Source organism: Neolamprologus multifasciatus, chromosome 12, assembly GCF_963576455.1.
Source record: "Neolamprologus multifasciatus chromosome 12, fNeoMul1.2, whole genome shotgun sequence".
Lineage (NCBI taxonomy): Eukaryota > Metazoa > Chordata > Actinopteri > Cichliformes > Cichlidae > Neolamprologus > Neolamprologus multifasciatus.
In genome coordinates this window covers 21825115-21847581 of record NC_140450.1, presented here as the reverse complement: position 1 = coordinate 21847581, position 22467 = coordinate 21825115, and the positions used below count along the sequence as shown (strand labels likewise).

General features: G+C 40.1%; 1 pseudogene across 1 annotated transcript in view; it reads right to left on the bottom strand.

Annotated features, from left to right (window-relative positions):
• Positions 1 to 22467, bottom strand: part of LOC146506958 (uncharacterized) — a 303858-nt pseudogene that overhangs the window by 162856 nt on the left and 118535 nt on the right. Inside the window, exons 6-7 of the transcript XR_014877373.1 lie at positions 21343 to 21467; positions 20033 to 20176 (exon numbers count right to left, since the gene is read on the bottom strand). The product of XR_014877373.1 is annotated as an uncharacterized LOC146506958 (transcript). The remainder of the gene's footprint in view (positions 1 to 20032; positions 20177 to 21342; positions 21468 to 22467) is intronic.

Here is a 22467-nt window from a genome sequence, read left to right as displayed (position 1 = left end):
TAGGAGTGCTGTACTCTGCAAAAGTCTTGAGTCACCTCAAATTTCTTTATATTGTGCTGGGAAAGTAAATGGTAATACAGTACATAAGGCAAAAACATAGTTTGTACAGTTCTAATGAGCTTGAAAGTCATTACGTAGCATGGCCAGCTTAAAATCTCTTGGGCAAGCTTTCTTATCATTTTTTTAAGTAGTCTTCAGGAATACTTCTCCAGGCATCTTAAAGGACGTTCAAAGCTCTTCTTTGGATGGTGGCAGCCTTTTGTTCTTCTTTATCCTTTCATAAGATCCGTTGCCACTGATTTCAGTGCAGTTCTTCTGTAATTTGGCATAACTCAGTCTTTTCTCCCTGCTTCGCTTTCTTTTCGTTTCCCTTTCCAGCCATCCTCCAGAGAGAGACCATTTGTGATGAAGCAAATTGTAGATGCACCAACTAAACAGCCAGATAGGAACACGACTTTCAGATACTCCTCATCTCCTACAGTTTTTTAGGCCTGACAATTGTCCAATTTCCTTAATTTCTTAAGGACACACTGCTCACCATGCTAAGATAAGTCAGGTTTTCTGCTAACAGGTCTATGAGAATGACCTTGTAGGAGCAAAAATACTATTTTATTCCTGCCAAATTGCATTTACTTAGGCATTTTTCATAGATTCAGCTAAAGAAATGTGAACAAATGTGTTTTGTGACAAGTTCCTAATAATACAGTTTATTATTAGTTGGTAAGTGTTCCTAAGTTGGTAAGTGTAGACACAGTACTCCCTTGAGTCGTGTGCCTTTTGACTGACTCATAAGTCAGAGCTAAGTGGCTTAAGAAACATAACTAAAAACAAAATTAAAAAAAATCTCTGAAAATGGTCCAGTTACAAGGACTGGATTGAAAACGGATAAAAAGCAGCCCACATCTAAAGAAAAATTTTTTGAAAGGCCTTCAAAAAATGTGGAGAAATATTGCTCAAGACCACTTTTTTAAAAAATCCCAGAAAATCTGGCTCCTTGAGAGCAAATGAAAAGAGGGATGGCTAAAGAAAATCCCATCAGCAACCTGGCAAGTGAACCACTTTTAGGAAATCTTGAGATAGGACAGAATAGTGGTCCTCAGCAACTAAAAAATCATCATAAGCAGTAGGTTTGGACAGCTATTTTCCTATTATTAACTACGCAAAAGCTGGAGATGAAAAAAGTGTCAAAGCAGCAAAGATACAAATGACCACCAATCAGAGCGAAAGCGATGCATGGGCTTTTATTTTGACTTTAACTGATAAAGTGTGCATCCTGGCAACCATGATCCACAACTAATCATGTGATCTGAGGAATTCAATTTATCAAGGGGAGAATTGTGATTCATATTCCACATCAGGATTCTACCCATCAAAAAAGTCATAATATGATCTTCTGGCAAGATCACCCACCCCTACGCTACCACTGTTGCACTATGCTGCTGTTGAACCTGAATCTAAGCTCAAGAGCATTGTAACCTTATCTAATTAGCTGTGGGCCCAGTCTGTCAGCCAGTGTTGCTGGGTTGGCAGCTACCACCATGATTAGTCATATTGAATTATACTTTCAGGGCATGTACGACACCTTCCACATCAACACAATACATAGACTCACATGCTATGTGTGCGCTACACATAGCCAAAGACGTACTGTAGCCACAAAGACACAAACAAACTCACACAGTGATGAAAACAAGTACACATATATGAATGCACATGCATGCACGCACACACACAGACAAAAAAAAAGAAAGAAAAAAAGCGCGCACACTTAGTTTCTGTTTTGGAACAGGGTGATGCGGATGTGCGTAAACAGGATTAGGAGAGACGGTTCCACTGTCACACAGACCTCCAGATTGTAATTCTCATGCCTCTCTGACAGCTTGGCACAGCACTAAGTCACCTAACGTTTGCTTTGACATGAAATCCAGACCTGGGCACAGATGAGGTTATCAGTGGGGGGAGATGAGTGGGTGGAAACGCGTCTAGTCCTATTGGGAGGACTGTTTATTGCCCGGGCTTGGTTGAGGGGGCAGGAGGAAAATGGCAAAAATGGCAAAATATCCACCGTAACTGCCGTAAGCATACCTACTCCGAGGGCTCAGGTCCTCATACAAGTGTGAAACCTATCTAAAAGTAGCTGAAAGATTACAATCCTCTTCATTAAATTTATCTCCTGCGACATAAACTTTTAATATGCTCACCAGCAGTGTGTATGGGACTTCCAGGGCAGCTTAAATGACTGCAACCTGTAATTACTGTTCCAGCACTTGATTAGAATAATCTGATTGCAATTATTCAGTGACTTTAAAATACAAGCCTCGAGCTACAGAACAATAATTCAAGGGCAGTGATTGGGAACGTGTTTCTTTTTTGGCTGTAAAATGACGTTTTAATCGACAGAGTGAAAGAGGTTCCCTGCTAAGGAGCCAGCTCCCTCAATTAAAGGCCATTTATGCAGTGAGGGGGAAGACGTTGTGCTGCGATGTGGAGTTAATCACCAGGCAGACACTTAGAGTTCTCACGGATCAGGAAACTAACCCCTCTAACGGGTAAACAGGCAGAAACGCAGCACACCGGCAAAGCCATAAAAACACACACACATAAATGCACACGTGCATACCAATATTCAGGCTACCAGTTACTGTACTATGTTGTTTGATTCCTTAATTAATTAAAATAACATAAACATGCCTAATGCTTACAGGTCCAGTTTGTTATGATTACTTGATTAAAAGACACAATCTCAAAATAAAAACTGACATAAGAGAGACGTGTTAATTATCTTCTATATTCTCCAGCAACAAACCTAGACTATTAATAGCATTTAACAGACAACTCTAATGTATCACGTCACTCTAAGAAATCTGTGGTGGATTAATTAAAAAAGTAATACAACTTGAGGGAGAAGTATTGCCCAGCTGGCACTGATTCCATGGTCAAAGTGAAGGACAAACATCGTGACTGTAATCTTTTTCTAGGCCTCTAATTTGCATGACTTTATTTCCTTGTTCTGATTTACCTAAGGAGAGGCGACTTCTGTCCCTGCCTTACAAGCTGACCCACACTGGGTGATTAACAGAGCTGATTAGTCCTTCAACACAAGACACACACACGCACACACACACACACAGAAATTAAGTTGTACTTTAACAGAGCGTGCGGGGACAGTGGGGTGCGCAATTATTATAAATGTTCAAATAGTGTAAGTAAGTAGGAAAAAACTCATATGTCTCATACTATAATTTCCATGAAAGTGTGCCACTTGATACACACTTAGTTTTTAAATAATTATGTTAAAAAATATGAGAGGCCAGCGTGACTACAAGGTAGTATGAGACTTACAATACATCTAAAAGATTCATATTTATGACACTTTTTTTACACTTTGTTTTAATATATAGAAAGCAGGTGCTTACACATCTGGAAAGAAAATGGTGGCATAAAATTGATTGTCTATGCTATTTTTTAAAAGCTTAATTGTTGCCATCCTGTTTCATAATTGACTGTACATGTTAACAAAACGTGCAACCAAGAACGCATTAATCAGCATTACTCTGCATTAACCTTAGTAAGTGGCACAATAAGAGACATGCCCTCTCTAATCAGCCTCATTGTGTTATATCACCTCGACTCTAACTATATCACCCAGAGTTCAAAGACCTCACCATACATGTTAATGCCGAAACCATCTTTAATCAGTGGCATTGGTCTTTGTTAGATCGTGGAGGTCTACGTCGTAATGAAAACGGCAGCTAGCTCTGATAGCAGTCTAATTGGGAGATAATGAGCCAATAACATCAATAGCTAATGACACACCGAGTCTAAGTCCCCCCCCCCCCCCCCCCAGGCCACACAGAGGCTCATTCAGCACTGATGGAGTGCATGGCAGGGTAGTCTGACAGAGCTAGACCAAGCTCTGTACAAACAGACTGTCTTGATGGCTTCATTAGGCTTCTGCAAGGCGGCGAATGAGAGTTTAAGATGGTTCGCTGAAGGGAACACATATGTGATATGTAGTGCACTGTCTTATAATTACACTCCAGGTGAAAAATAGGCCTGCTACATTTTGTTTTATTGCAAAAAGAGAAAATGTGAACTTCTTTTTCAAATAAAGTGGCACTGATGATTTTTTGTCATTTGCAGATATGAAAATTACGTGTAGTTTGCTTGTGAGTGAACGAGTGGTGGTGGTTGACAGCTTAAGCGCTGTAAGAGTGTGTGGGCGTGGGCACCAGTAAGTGGGTTGAAGGGGGCTGAACTTTTGTCAGTTCTCAACAATGAACTAGGTAACAGTAAACAAGCTTGATGATGCATAATCACATTAAGAGAGACACCAAGCATGGAGGAGCGACCCTGCTAATCCACGCTGTGCTAGCTCTGTAACCTGCACATAATCCCAGAGTGAGGGATCGAGGTTCAGAAGAAGAGAGAGCAAAAAAAAGGGGAGAGGGGGACCAAAAGAGGCTTTGGAATTGAATTACTGTACTTACCAGCTTTAGGCCAATTAGCCAGGTGCTTCAAATTTCTGCTGTGTTATAGTAGTTGTTTCCCCCCCCCCCCCCCCCCCCCCCCCCAGTTTAATGGTATAGCATTGTGTTATGGCAATGTCTAATCTTAGGGTCAATTTTGTAGGCAGTTATCTAAACCCTAGAGGCAAATGACAGCAGTGAGAGAAACCACTTGTCCAGGTGAAGTACAGAGATGAGGACCTAGTCACAGGACAAATACAGTCCAAGGAAAACACATACATTTAAAAGCCAAGTAAATTAAGTAAGACACAAGGAACACAAGTGATGAATACTAAGCAATTTAAATGGCTTTGTACATACACAAACTGACAAAATGACAATGAAAAGACAGAAAAGAGTTGAATGATAACAAAGGAAGTAAAACCAACTAAAAGGAAAGACTACAACAAAGACGCCAGACTGGAAAAATTTTACCAAAAGAGCAGAGTGGACTATCAGGTCTGGTGCGGTGACTGTAATCACCCTGACAGACAGAGAAAGTTTCATGATTCCTGGCTTTGTTTGACTCTATTATTATTATCATTATTACAGCAGGTTGGTCATTTCTCATTTTTTTACATCCCTAGTTTCTCTGTTTTTGTGTGGAGTCAGGTTTATTTTCTGCTTTGATTTCAATTAAGTTGTTGTACCAGTCCTCTTCTATCTGGTTGTTAGGCCTACAGTCTTTACCCAGTCCAGTTATTGCCTTGATTAGTTTCAGCAGCATCTTGTTATCCTCCTGTGTCCACTTCCCCCCAATTTGCCCCCAGTGTGCATAAATAGCCTCAGTTTCCTCAGTGGTGTTCCTGTTTGTCCTCCTTGTATGCACATTGCCTTTTGAGAGATTCTTTTGGGTCTTTTTCCTTGCAATTATGACAGAAACACATCAGAAAACACAAAAAACATAACGCCTTGGTGATACTTGGAAACACACAGTGGTTTACATGTTACACAAACTTAAAAAAAACCCCACTCTGTTTTGTGACACTATACAAAAATCCTCTTCATTCAATTAATTGCTACACATGGCTCCACATTAATTATGTAAGAGAGCATTACCTGCTGACCTTTTTCACCTACTCTTCAGTCGCCAACAGTGGATGAGTCACACTTATCCTGTCTGTAGTCTAGGTAACACAGTACTTTACTAGGATACAGATAGGTACAGGTTGGGGTTTTTGTTAAATGTGAATAAATATGTAGTAGCTCAAGAAAATTTTATGAATCAATTAATTAAATTTAACATTGCTGTGGTACCTTCAAGTGTATGCATGATCAAATAAAAAGTTGTCATATTTGCTATGTTTGGGATTTCCAACATTTTCTTGTACTAGTGCTAGAAATCACTATATTGAACATTATCTGGATGCAATTCTATTTCTTTTTGAGAAAATTTTGTTACTTCAGGTTAATCTAGATAGAATTTTAATAGACAGGATTGGTGTAGGTCTGCTATGACCTTGATCTTGTGTCATGGTAAAAAACAAACAAACAGGGGGAATGCATTCTGTAGACCAAAGAAGGGCTTTTTCAATTACAAACAAGTTAGCACAAAACAAAATCACCAACAGATGTGGTGATCTGTGTATATACTAATGAGGATGTGAACAGCTGTATCTAAAAATGTGCCCAGGGGTGCTGATACTTTAGAATACTGTGTAAGCAGCGAGAACGTGTCTGGATGAATGAAATTAGTAAGATTTTTTCAAGTGATGTTGAACTGCATGAATCAAAACAAAGTGCTGGTGAGAAAAATAATTAGCATCCTCCATAAGAAGACATTAATTATAGATATGGAACATATAGAACAGATAAACAAGCCAGAGAGACCTCATCTGGTTAGCCTGTATAATGCTTGCCTTGGTCAAAGATGAAAGTAAGGTAATGTGCATATTTCATATCTGAATCATTTTTGCAAAATTTTCCCCTCAAAATAAATGAAAAGTAAATAAAAATAAAAACTAAAGTGGACTTTAAAAGCATACAGTGGAAAATTATTATCATTATTTCCCGAGTATAATAATTTTTGATGAATATGAATTAGCTACCAGGAATCACACTTTAGCTTTTTGCCCCTTGAAAGTCTACTAGGACTAACCCCTGAGGCTTGTTTCTGAACTGTTTTTTAATTGATATATACTGAGGCATGAAAGCTTGTCATTAAGGATGCAGGAGAGGTCATCAAATGTTTTGCTTTTTGTGTGTGTGTGTGTGTGTGTGTGTGTGTGTGTGTGTGTGTGTGTGTGTGTGTGTGTGTGTGTGGTGGTGGGGGGGTGTTAAAGCTATTCTTGAAGAGCTAGAATGGTTATAGTGCAGGTTTTGGTGATTCAATGTAAAGCATGCTTCACCAGGCAACTTATGTATTTACTTATCTTATGATATCATCTTTGATGTTAAAGATGTGGAAATAGAAGAGATTATCTTCAAAAATGTCATTGAGAATAGTTTTATAATTACAAAATCAGATGTTAATAATCGTGGTGAATAATCTAGAGTTTATTTAAATATTTTTACTTCATTTTAAGTTTCCATTTAGTTTCTGCTGACTTTAGTCAGTGATCTTTCAATGAAAATCATAACCCCAAAGCTAGGTAGAGCCATAGACCATGTGACATGGTCTATAGATCATTTAAAATAGCAGAGTGATGAAAAAATGATCGAAGCCGGTTTAACAACAAAAACAAATGTAGGTTTCCTTTGAAAAGCTTACTTTGCAGAACACATTCAGAAGGTGTTAAATGAGGAAAAATGGCTTTGTCTCACACAGTAACATGTTGAACTTGTATGCATATTATAAGCTGCGCTCTCTTCACTTTACTTTCAAAAGTTTGCTGAGCAAACTTTTTCTGCCAACTCCTATACAGCTGAGGGAAATTCATCATTATCAGCTAGTGGATCAAAAATGGGGAGGGGGGTGAAAATGACAGATACAGCAAAAGTAAAGAAAGGGAAGGTGGGTGGAGACGAAGTGGGGACTGAGGATACAGGGAGATTGGAGGCAGACAATGAGCAATGGAGGAGAGTGTTACTGTGTGTGTATGTGTGGGTGTAGTAAGTGTGTGTGTCAGAGAGGGAGAGAAACGGGAAGAGGTCCTTGAAGTAGACCCTGGGAGTCGGGAACCAGCTGGACTCTGAGTACTTCATGCTGATTCTGCCTGCCCTTCCGATCCCGTAATTCCTTACCTTATTTCTACAAACTTTCTTTGTCCTGACACTTTCTCTTTTTTTTCACCGTGTCTCTGTTACACAGTGTGTATCTATGTATCAGCTATCTTTCGTCTTCTTTGCACCCCATGTACTAACTTAATGTCTCTTTGTGAAGTGGGCAAAATGGCACATCTAAGATCACTTTACGAAAAGAGCTATCAGAAACTGTTGCATGTTTTTGAACCATCTCATGGCGATACTGTGATTGTGGTTTCAGTGCAGTTTGAAAAAAAAAATACATATGCATAGATAAAAATAAGGTTATATTTTTGTACCCATTCTTGAAACTGCAGTCTCATTTCTTGAGAGAGGCAGCAGCCCAACAGCACTCTAGCCCTGAAACATCGTTGTATGGCGCAGGAAAAAAGAGAAGAAAAGAAAAACTAAACTAAACATTGTTAAAGAAATATCACAGAACTCTCAAATAGTTCAGTGACTATCAAAGTAGCTCAGATGCTCTTAAGTAACTATGAAACATTACCGGCTAATGCACATGTTTATGTGGCGTGTATAGGAAAGAGGATGCACAAGATCTAAGGACACAACGGGCTTTAATGTGTCTTTGGCAATCTGATCACTCCGATTTGAAGATTTGTGCTGTGTGTATGCAAATGTGTCCTAGAACAATCTGAACAATTATTTAAAATGAAATACTCTACATAAAATTAAAAAACACAAAAAAAATATACAAACCACAGCTTGTATATAGCTGTTTTTTTGTTTTGGCACTGATCACTTTCATTAGTTATCCAAACAACTCAAAGATCAAAATTTCTGTCCTTGACGTTTTTGTGTGAATGGTAAATTAAGAAAAAAAAATCAACTGTATAATATCTGTACATCTTGTCACACTGTTGTCATGAACACTGCTCTGTTCGTCTGACAGAGAGCAAAACATACAATGGCAGGCTAAAACAAAACAATGGACAGATGACACAGCTGTGTCACGCGTCATATTTAATTGCTTTAAAATGGCAGCTCTGAAACAAGGATGTCTTATTTCGTTAAATGCCCGTGTCCTCGACTTGTCTCACCTCATCTGTCTTCTTTGTCTCACTAGCATCTCAGGTGTGAGGGTGGAAGGTCTGAAGTGTTCTTAGTTCTTTTAATTTCTGGAAGAATAGGTACAGTAAGTGCATCGCTGCATCTGTATAGTCAAGAGATGTGATTGCTTATTTGCAAATAAATGAATAAAAAAACTGTGGAAGGGAAACTCGATCACAATTTACCCTGAATATTAAACTGCAACATTTACTACAACAGTATTTAAGTCAAGAGAAGTTTAGTCCTTGTGTTTACGATGTCTTTCTATTCAGTTGCAAAATTACTGCTCAGGCTGCTGTTTATGATAGCAAAACTGCTTTTAAGAACTTGGACCCTATCCTACTGTACAGCCTCATGTAACAAGGTGTAACCATCCACACGCACACAGCACATACACAAAATGAAACCTTGCAAACACACGCTAACACAGCTCAGTTTGACCTCTTTGTGGCAGCAGCTAATGTGTTACAACTATTCTCTGGCCCATGGCCCCAATTTGCTATGCTTGACCACACTGGCTTCCAGCTAGTGTATTATTCCCATAATTTAGCAAAACGCCACAAAAGCTAAGACATCATATCCACTTAGCCGTTGTTAGGGCTTATTGTTTTCAAAAAAATGTGTTTCGCAACGAGAAGTCACTTGGCTGTGGGCTTCAGGGGACTCCCTCGCAAAAAACAAAATCATCATCTAGAGCTAAATGATTTTGATAGAAGCAGCAGATGTGATCAGTGAAATTGCAATGAATAATGACAGATAAATGGCGTGTTTACAGACTGGTCTCGTCCACCCACAATAAGAGGGGTGTAATCAAATCACAACAGTTTTTTGAGAAATGCTCCTTAAAGGCCATTTCTGTCTCAATCCAAAAACAATCACACCCTGATGTAGCTGCTAAGATGCATGCAAGCCCTGAATGTTACTGGCTTTGAACGCATGGGCATCATAGTTCATTCCACAATGACATCTTTTTGGTTTTGGGTCCAACTAACATTTTCAGTGTCACTTTGTGCACAAATGTATAGTGAATTTTGTCGCAAAATAATTTTTCAATGTTTTGTTTTTTTTTTGTTTTTTTTTACCTTAAACCATACTCGGTTTCTAGAACATGTCAGAGAGAGCACAAAGAACATTTTTCAACACTGAAAAATTCAGATGTACATATTTCACACGGTTTCTTTTTTTTAAAAAAATCTCCTTGAAATAATATGAAAGCTAAAAGTCTGGAAAACATTATTACAATATTACAGATGCTGTTTGGATTCAATTATTAAATAATAATATTCACTTTATTTAAAATAGATATTGGATGTATTCCTGTTTGACTTTTTATAATAACAGAAAAAATAGTACAACAAAAAAGAAAACTGAGGTGAAGTGTCAAAGGAACAATAAAAAACACACGACTTGAAGAAGAAAGACAGAAAGAACAGAAGGAGCAAAAGAGAGGAAGGCAGGGTCTTGAATTAATGCCAATCACTTCAAGGGACTATAACCTGACCACTGAATTCTTTGAAACCTCAGACACACAGATAGAAGGAAGCAGTTCTGGTGAAGCAGCGAAAGAGTCTGGGAGGTAAGAAGGAATTAAACTGATGAAGCAGTGCATGTGAAGTTATGAGGGGGAAAAACCGGTGGGGTGGAGTTATAGCGTCCACACCCAAATGACCTGTTTCCAAATAATTATGAAAGAAGAAGAAGAAGAAAAAAATAGAGCAAGTCCCCAAGAACAAGACCAATTTTCACACTCTGGTGCACAAAGAGAAGTACCGACTCTAAGATGAGAGGCTTGGCTGTATTATACTGGCCCACTTAAATCTTAATGTGTTATTTGACTTGGCAAAGAACTTGGTATGTCCCATTGAGTAGCGGGGAATCTTACCAGGGTTTGCCAAGTCCGCTGCAGCCATACTGAAAAGCTTTTGCCTTGGCTAGCCTGTAACCTTACAGGGTGGTTCCACCCTGTGGAAGAGTGGAAAAGGGTGTCGGGTTGGGATGATGAAATATAAACACTGATGGTTACAGTACAGCCTTTAATTTTAAAACTATCATCGCGAGCACTTACAAAATGAGTACAAACAAACTTGGGTTTTCTTTTTTAGGAGAGAGGAAAGAGTGAAACTACACACGTACCAGAAGTCCAAGTGACAGGGGTTCACATTAGCCTGCTATAATAAAGGAAAAGGTATAATGTGACTTGAAGTAACGTAAATGATGGAAAATGAAAGCTGCAAGAACAATTTTGTGGTATACAGTGTACGCTGCTGTGAAACCAAAATAATGCAAATTTATTAGGCAAGTGGGAAAATCCAATAAAAACTCTCGGTGATTGGCTTAAGACAGAAAACTTATTATTCCACTTTTCTAAGACAATAAATCAGGAGTTATTATAGGGACTTGTCAAATGTAATGACTTATTTTGAACTCAAAAGCTATATATTCAACACGAAGCGTTGAAGTTGGACAGAGCTAATGCCGTATTTGGCTTATAGACGCACAAACAATAAACTGCTTCGGCTAAATAAAACACGGCTTTACATTTGTGAGGCATGCTCCAATCGAAAATCCAACAGACGACGTTTCATTTTGCAAAGTGCGGCTTACAAAACTCCTCTGTTCCCCACTAACCCACATTTCATCGCAGCTTTCCATGAAATAAAAAAAGCGGGATCATGTGTTGTTTCATTTACGGCGTAGTTCAGCGTGAGGTCAGCAGCACCTAAAACACTCACTGTACGGCCCACAATTAGACTTGACATTCTGTGTTAATGGCTCGATTTGAGTAGAGTGTTTTCTGAGGATTCATGCCACTATGTTTGAGAGGTCCAGACGCATGGGAGGACAACCCTAAAAAAAGAGCCATCCGTGGCTGCCAACATGATAAACCTGTAGGGAGGAGCCCAACACACCCAGCCCCCACAAAATTCATCCTCAAAAGCAAGTATTGCTCTTGCAAACTTACAGGAATTTGAAAGATAGGCCACACCGCACTATCTTCCCAGTGACCTACATTGGAGAAAATAACAGAGAGGTGAACTGTAGAGACAGAGAGAGATGTTGCGAGGAGGACAGGAAGAGAGGATGAGAAATTATGCCAAGATCTGAAGACGCATTTTTTAGAGAAATGGTGTCTGGCAGCATGCACAGGGTCAAGACCCGCAGCACTAGAGCTCAAGCAGCCATCTTGGCAGTCAGTCCTTTTTGGGGTTGGTGGGGGCGAGTTTGCGGGGGGGGGGGGGGCTGCGGGGGTTTCAAGGTACATCAGTCTGCTGGGACTCACCATTTCCTCTTTCTCACTGCTGTAATAAAGAAGCTTCTATTTTTCTTTCATACAGTTTATCTTTGATCGGTAATTTATTACTCAGTTGACAAGAAACGTAAACATCCACATAATTTGGAGCAGAAATCATTACTTCCTGTAGTTATATTTACTATGAGGACAACGATACTCAGAAGGGGATTGGTAATCAAGGCATCTGATGGTGTAAGATGTTCCCCCACGGGGACAGTGACTTTCTCTCTCTTCCTTCCTGTTCTTGTGAATATCTCAACCTTGGATTCAGTCATTTCCAATAAACAAGAGAATTCAAATAATCATTGTGACATATTTCACTCGCTCCCTTTGTCTCCTTTTCTCTCTCTCACATGATCGCACACAGAGCACTCCTCCCTCTACAGGGCCTCCTACATGGGAAAGGTAGACAGGGCATGAAAGGTACACAGTGTTGATCCAGACGATAAGCTGACCAACTGGGTTCATTTATCAAGGAAAATCAGTGCTCAAATGTGATCCTGGTGTGGGATGCAAAGCCTTATGACAACTCCATCCCATCCACAGCTCTGGGCTTGTTGTCGTGGTTGCCTTGCAGAAACCCTTGAACTGCTAATACAGATCTTTTCTGCCATAAAACAGAACATTAGTTAAAACAAATATTTAAATCTAGGTAAGAAGGACACAAGGGAGACAGTCTGAATGATGTATGCCAGATTAAACTATGCCTAGAAAGACGGAGAAATGACCTTAACCGTCTTTATGCTGTAAAACCCGGTTATATGTGATATATTAAGAAAACTGCAGGCCGATTAGAGAGACACAGATACAGTAAGTGAAACTCATCTGGTATGACTTTCTGTGCAAACTGAAACCCAATACATACATAACAGATCTGAATACTGCGCAGCGATAATAGCTGAATATTCATTTTAGAGCGAGCGGAAGACAAACATTCCTGTCCTTAATGACATCTCCTGGGAGGAAGTTCATTACACAAGGTTGTTACGCAACAAAACCCTGTCACTTTGAGAGGTCAAAGGAGGTTCACATTGCTAACATTAGCGCAAAACCCAGTGGCAACTAGGTTAGTGACACTCCCTGCATAAAAGAGGATCTTTAAAAGAACTGGGATACAAGTAACATCAGTTCTCCAGGTAGACATGATAAGACTTCATTTTTGTGACCTACTTTGTGTGAGACTGCAAAAAGAACGTCATATAAAAGGTATGGATATTGTCTAGCTCATAAAACCAGACATTAGAAGTGGAAACCTTTTGAGTATAACCAGTTCACTAGGGTGTCACACAATATTCTAAATCCGAGTGTGTAACCAAATATTCTTTAAATAAGCAGACATTTGATTTGGATCTTATGCATGCTTACATGGTTTTCTTCTGTGTTAGCTTTCCTGAACAATTAATTAAATGTCATTTTTGGCCAATCCTGACAACATAACCATCAACCATCAATTGCTTTTTTGTACCCCGAGTACTAAACCTCAGGCATTTTTGAACAATCCCACAGTGGTGTTTGAAGCACCAGCAGGGCCTCAGAGCGAGATACTTGTCTAAGATGATGTCGATCTACAAAATACCTGGGCAGAAAACATTGCTCTTTGGAAAACAGGTTAAATATCCTATTCAGACTTCTACTCCCTCTGAAACTGTGCCCTTGTTTTTCCTTTGGAAGCAACATTAAAAATAAGTCTGCTGTCATTATTTAGGGTACCCGAATGTAGGCAAGGTAGCAGTCAGTTTACCTGCGATGTGTTTATCAGACGTCTTTTTAAGTTGTTCACATATTCTAACAATGTGAATTAAAGCGATAAATTTTAAAGAATTCAACCAAAGAACCATAACTTTTCAAATGTCTAATTTTCATGATTTTGTTTTATATCACTATTGAGTGTTAATAAATAATTATCAGGATGGTGTAAAATGTAAAGGGCAGTATATGGCAACATTGTTACTTTACAGAACATCCAATGTGTCCTCTTTTTCTTCTTCTTCGTTATTATTACTATCATCATCTTGCTCTGTTCATCGGTCCATCCCTTGAACCTAGAGCTACCATGAGGATGTGACGGTTCACATCCTGTCACTATAAGGAGTGTCAGGGAGAACAATCTTCAAGCTTTTCTTTTATTAATTTCTTAACCATAAACCTCTTCACGGGAAATTTTATTGGCACAGTGCTCCATCTTTTTCTTGACTGAAAGAAAAAAAGAGCAACTATCATCACTAATACTGTTGTAGTTCATGTCCCACATTTTCTCAATTATATTTCTTTGTCTTTATATTTAGTAAGTTTTTCCGATAACTTTCAGTGAGACATTTCTTTCAGTGGGGACAGCAGTGAGCACATAAGTCCCCCGTTGTCCTTCTCTACTAAATCACACTAGCCTCATCGCGTTCACTTATCGCTGATGCGTTCACAACATTACTATGTGTCTTGGATGTTGCAATATTTGCATACTGCCCAACAGAGGTATGCTGCAGCTTTGTTGTGCCTTGTATGTATTCTGTTTTGATTAATTCTGATCGCCCACAGAGTAGATGGTGTAGTGTCTCTTCTTAGTGTTGAGCAGCAATAGTAATAATAATAATAATAATAATAATAACAATAACAATAAGAAGGTAAAGAAGAAGAGTTTGGTGAGTCTCTATGGAATAATATACAGCAACAATGAGCAGGGAATTCTGATAGTCGTTGAATCATCCCACATAGTAACAGCCAGGTGTACATGTCCTCATGGAAGGTGAGGTTGACTGTAAGTGTGCATGTGTGTGTGTGTGGGAAAACATTGTAGATGCAGTTGCTCACTGTTCTGTGCACAGATGGATGATTGATGTCCATGCAGGCCTACATTTTTGAGTGGATTGGAGTCACAGCACATGAGCAAACACAAGATGGGAGACAGTGGAACTCTTCACTACAAAGACTAGCAAGAGTCTCTGTACCACAACCACACACTGCAGAAACTCAAACTCACACACCACACCCATAGATCCACTTCCCCACCTCCACTGCTTGAAGATCTACCTGCCAGCTGCTGCCAGTCGCAGGGAAAGATGGGCTTTGTTGGTTTTGTGAAGCCCACCGACAAGACCCCCCTGGAGACTGCAGGTCTCCAGCAGCACAAGCCTCAGCCTTATCCACTCCGCCGCACAGGCAATCTGTTTTCTATATTACCAGCCTGTATCACTGTACTATGCACTATAGAACAGCAATTGAGCAGGAAATTAAGTTAGGGGATCGGTATTTGGCGGAGGAGAACGAGCTGGTGTGGTCTTCTCTCTCCACATACAAGGATCATTAAATATCACATGAGTTTTTTGATAAATTTCCTCTTCTCCTCTATCTGCTGTTCCCATCAACTTACTCCCCTCTTCCCCCTCTCTCTTTTTCTCTGTCTCTTTTCTTTCTTCTTCAATTTCCCTATCATCATCTACCAGTTTCTCTCTCATCTAGCTGTATTTGTAGAGTGTATGAACCAAAACATCCTAATGGATGTTTAAACAGCTTGAGATGTGTCAGCCTGGGAACTACCTCCCTGTGACAGGGAGCTCTGGCAGGGAATTGAAACCATTACAAGGGGAAAATAGGGGACATATTTCTTTCTTGTCCTTTTTGTTTATTTCTCTTCCTCTCTCAGGATCCTTTTCTGTCTTCCTCCTCGCTTCTCTGTCTATTTTCTCACATTATTTCTCTGTACAAACAAACGGAGGACAGACTCGAAGCATTTGTGGATTCCAAATTGGAGCAGTCTTTTTTTTTTACTTTGATTACTTTCCTCCTCTTGTTTCCATATGTGCTCTCCCACCTAAGTCTTAAATGAGTGACCGTGTGATTCTGTGTAAGTAGTGAGTGAGGGAAAGAAGGACAAAGTGAGCGCAAGCTAGGTCAGTGCGCTACTGTTCATAATAGTAATACTTACACTGGAGCACTGCCAGCACACATACAAAAACCATCTCAGCGCTCTGACGTGAAGCAGTGGTTTTATTTTTTTCTTTAGCACAAAAAGGACTTTTTTGTTTCTTTTATTAACTTCTTAATCATAAACCTCATTATCAAACTAATAATTAACTTATATTTCAGATTACTTTTAGGTTAATTTTGGGTATTCAAATGCCCCAGATCTCTAATATTAATGAAATGTATATTCATAGAAGACATTGATTCCATTATCTCTTCTTCACACTTTAGGGAAAATCCTTATTTGGTAAGATAGAGTGGACCTGAATGGACTACATTTATACGATTTCCTAAAGCTTTCGAGCAAATGTTTAACTATCACACAAATTTGCCTAAAATATTTTCTTCTGAATTGCTTAATATCTAATGAGGCCTTACAAAATAAAGACCTTTTTATAGTCGTGACTCATGGAAACACTTATCCCCTGTCGCTGATTGACATGTTGAGTTTCTTCTTCAGAGCAATGTTTTTGCCTGAAACTGAAAGCAGACACTGCTTTTATTACATCCATCCAGACAGACAGACAGCAGACACAGAAGCTCACTCACAAGGACAATGAGCTCTCCTGCAACAATTTAAGGTCAATCAGTAGCGCTGACAGCTAAATTAACAAGTACTACAGGCACCATTACATTAGACCCCTGATTGTGTAACAATAAATATATCAATACTCTGTCTCACAGATAAACTAATATCTACAAATACGCAAATCAAACGGAAAAAAAAAAAATTACTCTGGAGATAGGTTTACAACCACCACTAGCTACACAGAACATACACGTTACTCAAGACCTGTGTATCGGTCAGGTTAGTGGGAGGCAGTCGGAGAGATAAGGTGCCAAACAGGTCTAAATCCCTCCTGAAGCTGACTTGATGGACAGACAGGCCACCATTAACAATGCGGTAGCTTGTGAGAGCAGCAGCTGATGGAAAGATACCTTGGCATTTGCTGTGTTAAGAAGTGGCCCTTAAAGATTTCACACTTCCAATTTCTTTGAATTATCTGCCATCTCCAGCCTGTCACTCAGCCTGACAATCTCAGATTTTTGCTCACTGAGGCAACGGCCTGGTTATTGACAAAGCAATCCACAGTGATACAACAAAACCTGATAAAACATTAGTCAAACGACACAACATACAAATCTAGACGCACCTCACACTCGGAAAGATGCTAACACTCTTTGTTTTCCCTTTTTCAGCTGAGCACAGCTTTAGTACAATAAGAAGTAAGGATTGTCCAGAATTATATTTAAGAGTTTGACCAACAGAGAGTGGCACAGATACAAAGAAATCCAGATATTGAAATATATCATCTAATATCCTTGATATAGGTATACAGTATATGGTGAATATGATTATTAGGAAAGGAAAATGATCAGGTTGTAGGTATTTCTGCAGTGAAGACAATAGTGCATGGCTCGTCAACACAGTCACAGATGAAGTGACACAAGCATTAACTCACTTTGGTCTGTATCATCCTGTGCATTTTTTTGTGATATTGATACACCAGTGATGCCAACATATCAGGTTTATCTTTGCCTTTTGTGTAAAAGCATAAATCTGCGATTTGCTGTCACATGAAACTTGGTTGAACATCCATTATACATCACAATTAGCAACATTATAGCCGACACAGCAGAAAGTATTCGCTATAGTCCACTTATGAAGCAGTGATGACAGCCAATGCTGTTACAAGACAGAACAGACCGCTTATCAGATCTTTGCTGGTTTTGATTCGCTCGCTGATTCAGACAGGCCATGATAGAAATATCACAACATCCCCATTACCCTCAGCATTCAGTACATAGTGCACAGCCTGTGCTTTCTATGAATTATTAAAAGCAGACAGATTATGCTGCAAGGCTGCACGGCTGCTAGTCTAGAGGCAGGTTACAGATGCTGCTTGGTAAAACAGTAACATCAGAAGTGCGTTTGTTCTTTTTTTAAAGAAGGGGCTTTGTTCTCTTCTTTGTCAGATTAGGGGGGCTTCGATAGGTTTCAGCGTATGGGTTTAAAAAGAAAAGGAGGAGGAAATAGTTGGTGGGGTTTGGACAAGTTGTATGCTTGTGGACATTTGTGAGTGTGTATGGCACAAGATGAAGAGGGGGTGAAGGGCATAGTGTCAGGGCTTGTCTGACATGTGGCCTGGTGGGCTGGCTGGATGGTTGGTTTGCTGTCTGGATGGCTGGTTGGGTACAGCCCAGCTCAAGCCTGGCAACTCTCTCTCTCGCTCTCTCTCTCTCCCTGGAGTGACGGGCTGAGACATTAAGACAGGCATTTTAATTAACTGTGCCACTCTTCCACCTGCTGCCCTCAATATGCTCCGGCCCTGGCAAGCTGTTTCTCATACCACTGACTCCCTTGCACTCCTTTTGTTCCATCTTCCCCATCTCTCTACTTTTTGACTTCCTCCTCTTCTTTCTCTTACTTTCTTTCCAATTTTCAAATCTGACCCCTCATTACTTCGACTTTTCTCTCTCCCAAAGCCTTCTTTCCTATTCGTTGTGTATCCCTCTGCTGTTTGACCCTAATAAATGAAAACTCATACCAATAGATAAGGCGATTCCATCAGTTAGCCAATTTCTTTTTCTTTTCTTTTTTTTTAAACTTGGAGAGAATTAATTCCTACATGTGTCCTGTTCTACTGGCCCTCTAACTACCCCCTCCCAACCACTGAACACAGATACACGAACACACACTCGTGCACACACACACACATTGTACACACTCATGCTCTTCAAATCTATCTGGTAATTCAGTTCTGCCCGACACTCATCAGGCTATTCATTAAGGCCTGATTGGAGATGGATATTTCTTTTTCCTCCTGACAGAATGGAACTAGGGATCAAGCTGGGGACATTACAGGATTTGGAAGAGGGACTGCAATACACAGCCATGTGAGTGTGTGTCTTTTTTACTTGGTCAATCAGTGTGAATGTGAGCTCATAAATGTTTGTATTAATATGTGTAAATGTATGCCTGGCGGTTTAAGAATCTCATTTGGTGCCGTGACTCCTATAGTTTAATCATTTAGATCATAAATTGAGAATTAATTCAAACAGAACGGAGCAACAAATGATCCACTTTTAGCACTCTACTTAAATTGTATTACACTTTTAATGGGGTTAATAATAGACGGCATTAACAACACAGGAAAACGGCACTACAAAGTGTTGTATTAAAAGGATTAATGTTCTCCCTTCAGAATTGAAGCCAGGTCTTGGAGATACAGCTAAAACTAACAAATGGCCCAGCTCGGGCTCCATGATGGGGCCTCAGTTGCAGTCATACTACAGTAAGAAGACAGCAACTGGGGCCAATATATCAGCCTGGCAGACACGGCGCATTCATCTGCCGTGTGGGGAGAAGTGACTTTGAAGTTCTCCGCGGTGAGGTGAAAGAGCAGCTGTGGCCTCAACCTCTGTGTTTATGTAGCCGCTCAAGCCCTGGGAGAGCTCTTAATGAACGATGTGGATAAATGGACACCACGGCTAAAAGCACACACTCAAATGTCTGTGTGCGGGCTAAGACACTAAGGCACTGATTTATTAGCCAAACATCGGTATTGGCCAGTATTCTCCATGATGATCGCTATCAGCTTATCTGAAAATGAGTTGATGCTCACGAGAGGCTGTTTGTCTGTTGTTTCCCACTACGTTAGCAGTATTACACATGGGATCGAGTATCAAAAAGTTGTACACAGTTGAACTTATGAAGTTGTGATGAAAGGCTGAAAGGCAGTTGCGTATTTATAATGAAGAGTTCTAGGTCTCAGTGGCACAAAATGGGAAATAAATAATGAAAATGTGCAACAAAAGACTCGTATAAGCATTGCTTGAGGTCAGATCGTTATTTAAATTTGTATCAGAACTGCATGTAGAATTTCAGCGTATCTATAATGTCATAGAGGTCATCCACACTGTTAACTTATATGTCCACATGTGCTTTGAACTGAAATATGCATCAACAGCTGGCAGGTGATGGTATGTATGTAATAGCCTTCAAACATAAGCAGAGACAAACCTGTTAGAAGAAGGCTGTGCCAACATCCGCCAGCAATGTCTTTCACTGGCGAATCTGGTAGCGTCAGTTCCTCTGGGGACAGGATGTTTCCCTTTGTGCTTCCACATGCCCGTCCACATCCCCACTGAAACAATTTCCCATCACCTGGATCATCAGTTAATAAATTGAGTTTAAGTAGTAAAGAATTACACTTCCAATTTAAGCCAATATGTATTTGTGGTAAATTATTAATGAAATTAATACAGTTTCAGCGATGATTTGTAAGTTCCCCCCAAAAAGTCCAAACTTTTGAATACTCAGGTCCTTTTACCTTATACAACAGATATAAGATACCAAGTGATAGAACATGTACTGAACCCTGTACGGTTCCTCCATTAAAAGCAAAGCACCCCACCGGAGGGGCCTCCAACCCCCTGCAGCTCATTTTGCATCTCTCTGCAGCACGCATCTCGGAGCATGTTGTCCTTGTTGTGCGGCTGCTGCGTGGGGGTCTCTAGAGATAAATTATGGATGCAACGCAAAAGCTGTAAAATTTGTTGTATCTTCTATTATCTTCATGTTAAAGGCCACAAAAGCTCTTCAGTGAAGTCAGCCATTAAGAAATGACAGGTATTGCTATCAGGCTTCTTTATAGGCTATTACCTGCAATGACAGCAGCTGCTGCTGCACCACTGTACGGCCTATCACATTATTTGCAGCTAAAGTCAGCTACTGTGTCATTTTGCCTCATTTTCTTGACAGTGCTATCATAAATCCATTGGGCTGCAGGGGAAACTGTCGACTACCCCGATTATCTTCATAGCCTGAATGAATTCTGAAATGTATGTAACAGGCAATGACTGCTATGGATCAGGAGCCAGGGCCATATTCTCGCTAACTCTCTCTCTCCCTCTCTCCCTTGCTCCCACCACCACCCCAGCCCCCTCCTTCTGTGTAACGTTCTCAGGTGATGTGCTGATGGAGGGCTCGAGTACTTTGACTAAAAGAAGCCTACTCTGAACTGCAATGACAGCTGATGACAACAATGTTAGCCACCCCTTCTTAAAGGTGTTTTCTGCTTGAGCATTTTACTTCCCCTTGCCCAAAGGGAGGGAAAAAGACAAATAAAATTGAAAAATATCACACAAATCTAAATTCTAAGTGGTCGCCAATAGGATCCTCCTATGCATTTTGATGGACAAACTAGGGTCCAGTTCACACATGAATTTTTTAAAAACTTAAATATTTTTAATCCTTATTTATTCACTTAAAACATTACGGTGATTAATTGTCATGTAACCCAAGCAGACATACACAGTGCATTACAGTACCTGTCAGTGCAAGATTATGGTTTGCCCCACAGGTGACCTTCGACACATGGTCCACACGCTCCACAAAGCGGGGAACAACCGCATTTTCATTAGAACCGCTGACAATTTGTCCATAATCATTTTGGCTGTAGGGTGAAAAGCATAAACACGTAATTAGGAATATAATTAATTACCTGCAGGCATCATCTCTTTTATCACATTTTAAACTCCGTAGAACACAATTTCAAAGCATGGAAATATCGTACATCTTTCGATTTCTATAGGGTAAAAAAAAATAAAATAATGAAAGCATAGCAGCAAGCAGGTTCCACTGGGGACTGTGCAACATATGTGTTGCCTCCCATTTCTATGGATCCTCTTTGTGACAATAACGAGACACAGCCCTATCAGAAGTGAAACACCTCACTAACTAATTAGACTCTCAGGCTGCAGTCTGACAAAATAAAAAAGAGAAAAGTGCTTGAAGGGAGACTTGCTCTCCCGCAATTTGCATCTGCCACTTTTTACTGCATCTGTTCCAAGTGCCATTCAACGTTCTCTTCCTCCTTTTGTTGGAAAGTGTTGAGCCCCAACTATTTAAGCTCACCTCCTACCTACCCGGAGCTTTGTTCCTGCTCCTTTGCAGACCAGTAATGAGCCAACCGCCACAAAACTGCTAGGAAATTAATGACTCATTACGGACGGGGCCTAGACCGCTCCACAGCCTCTTGCCTCTTTTCCCCCGCTCCACCCACATGCCCGCATGTAATCCTCTGTCTCTCCCCCCTTTTCTCTCTCTTTCCCTCATCCCTTCAACCCATACAGAAAGACCCCAACACCTCCCTATCAATTAGAGCCTATTACAGGGCTCCCATGCTAGCAGGGTAAAGAAAGACGGCCTTCACAGCTCAAGAGTGTGTGCAGGAGAGATTGGGAGAGTTGAATGAGGAGCCTTAAGGTGCTCCTTTCACACCCTTGCCCTTATCCATTATGCCAGCGTGTAAAGCCCCCTTGGAGAAACGTGTAGCCCCAAAAAGACTTGGGGATGAAAATAAGTCAAGGGAGGGATTCTTGGTCACACCTTTTCCCTTTTCCGTCTCCTTCAGTGTCAAATTATATCATAACTAGTCCTCAAGCAAAGCAACA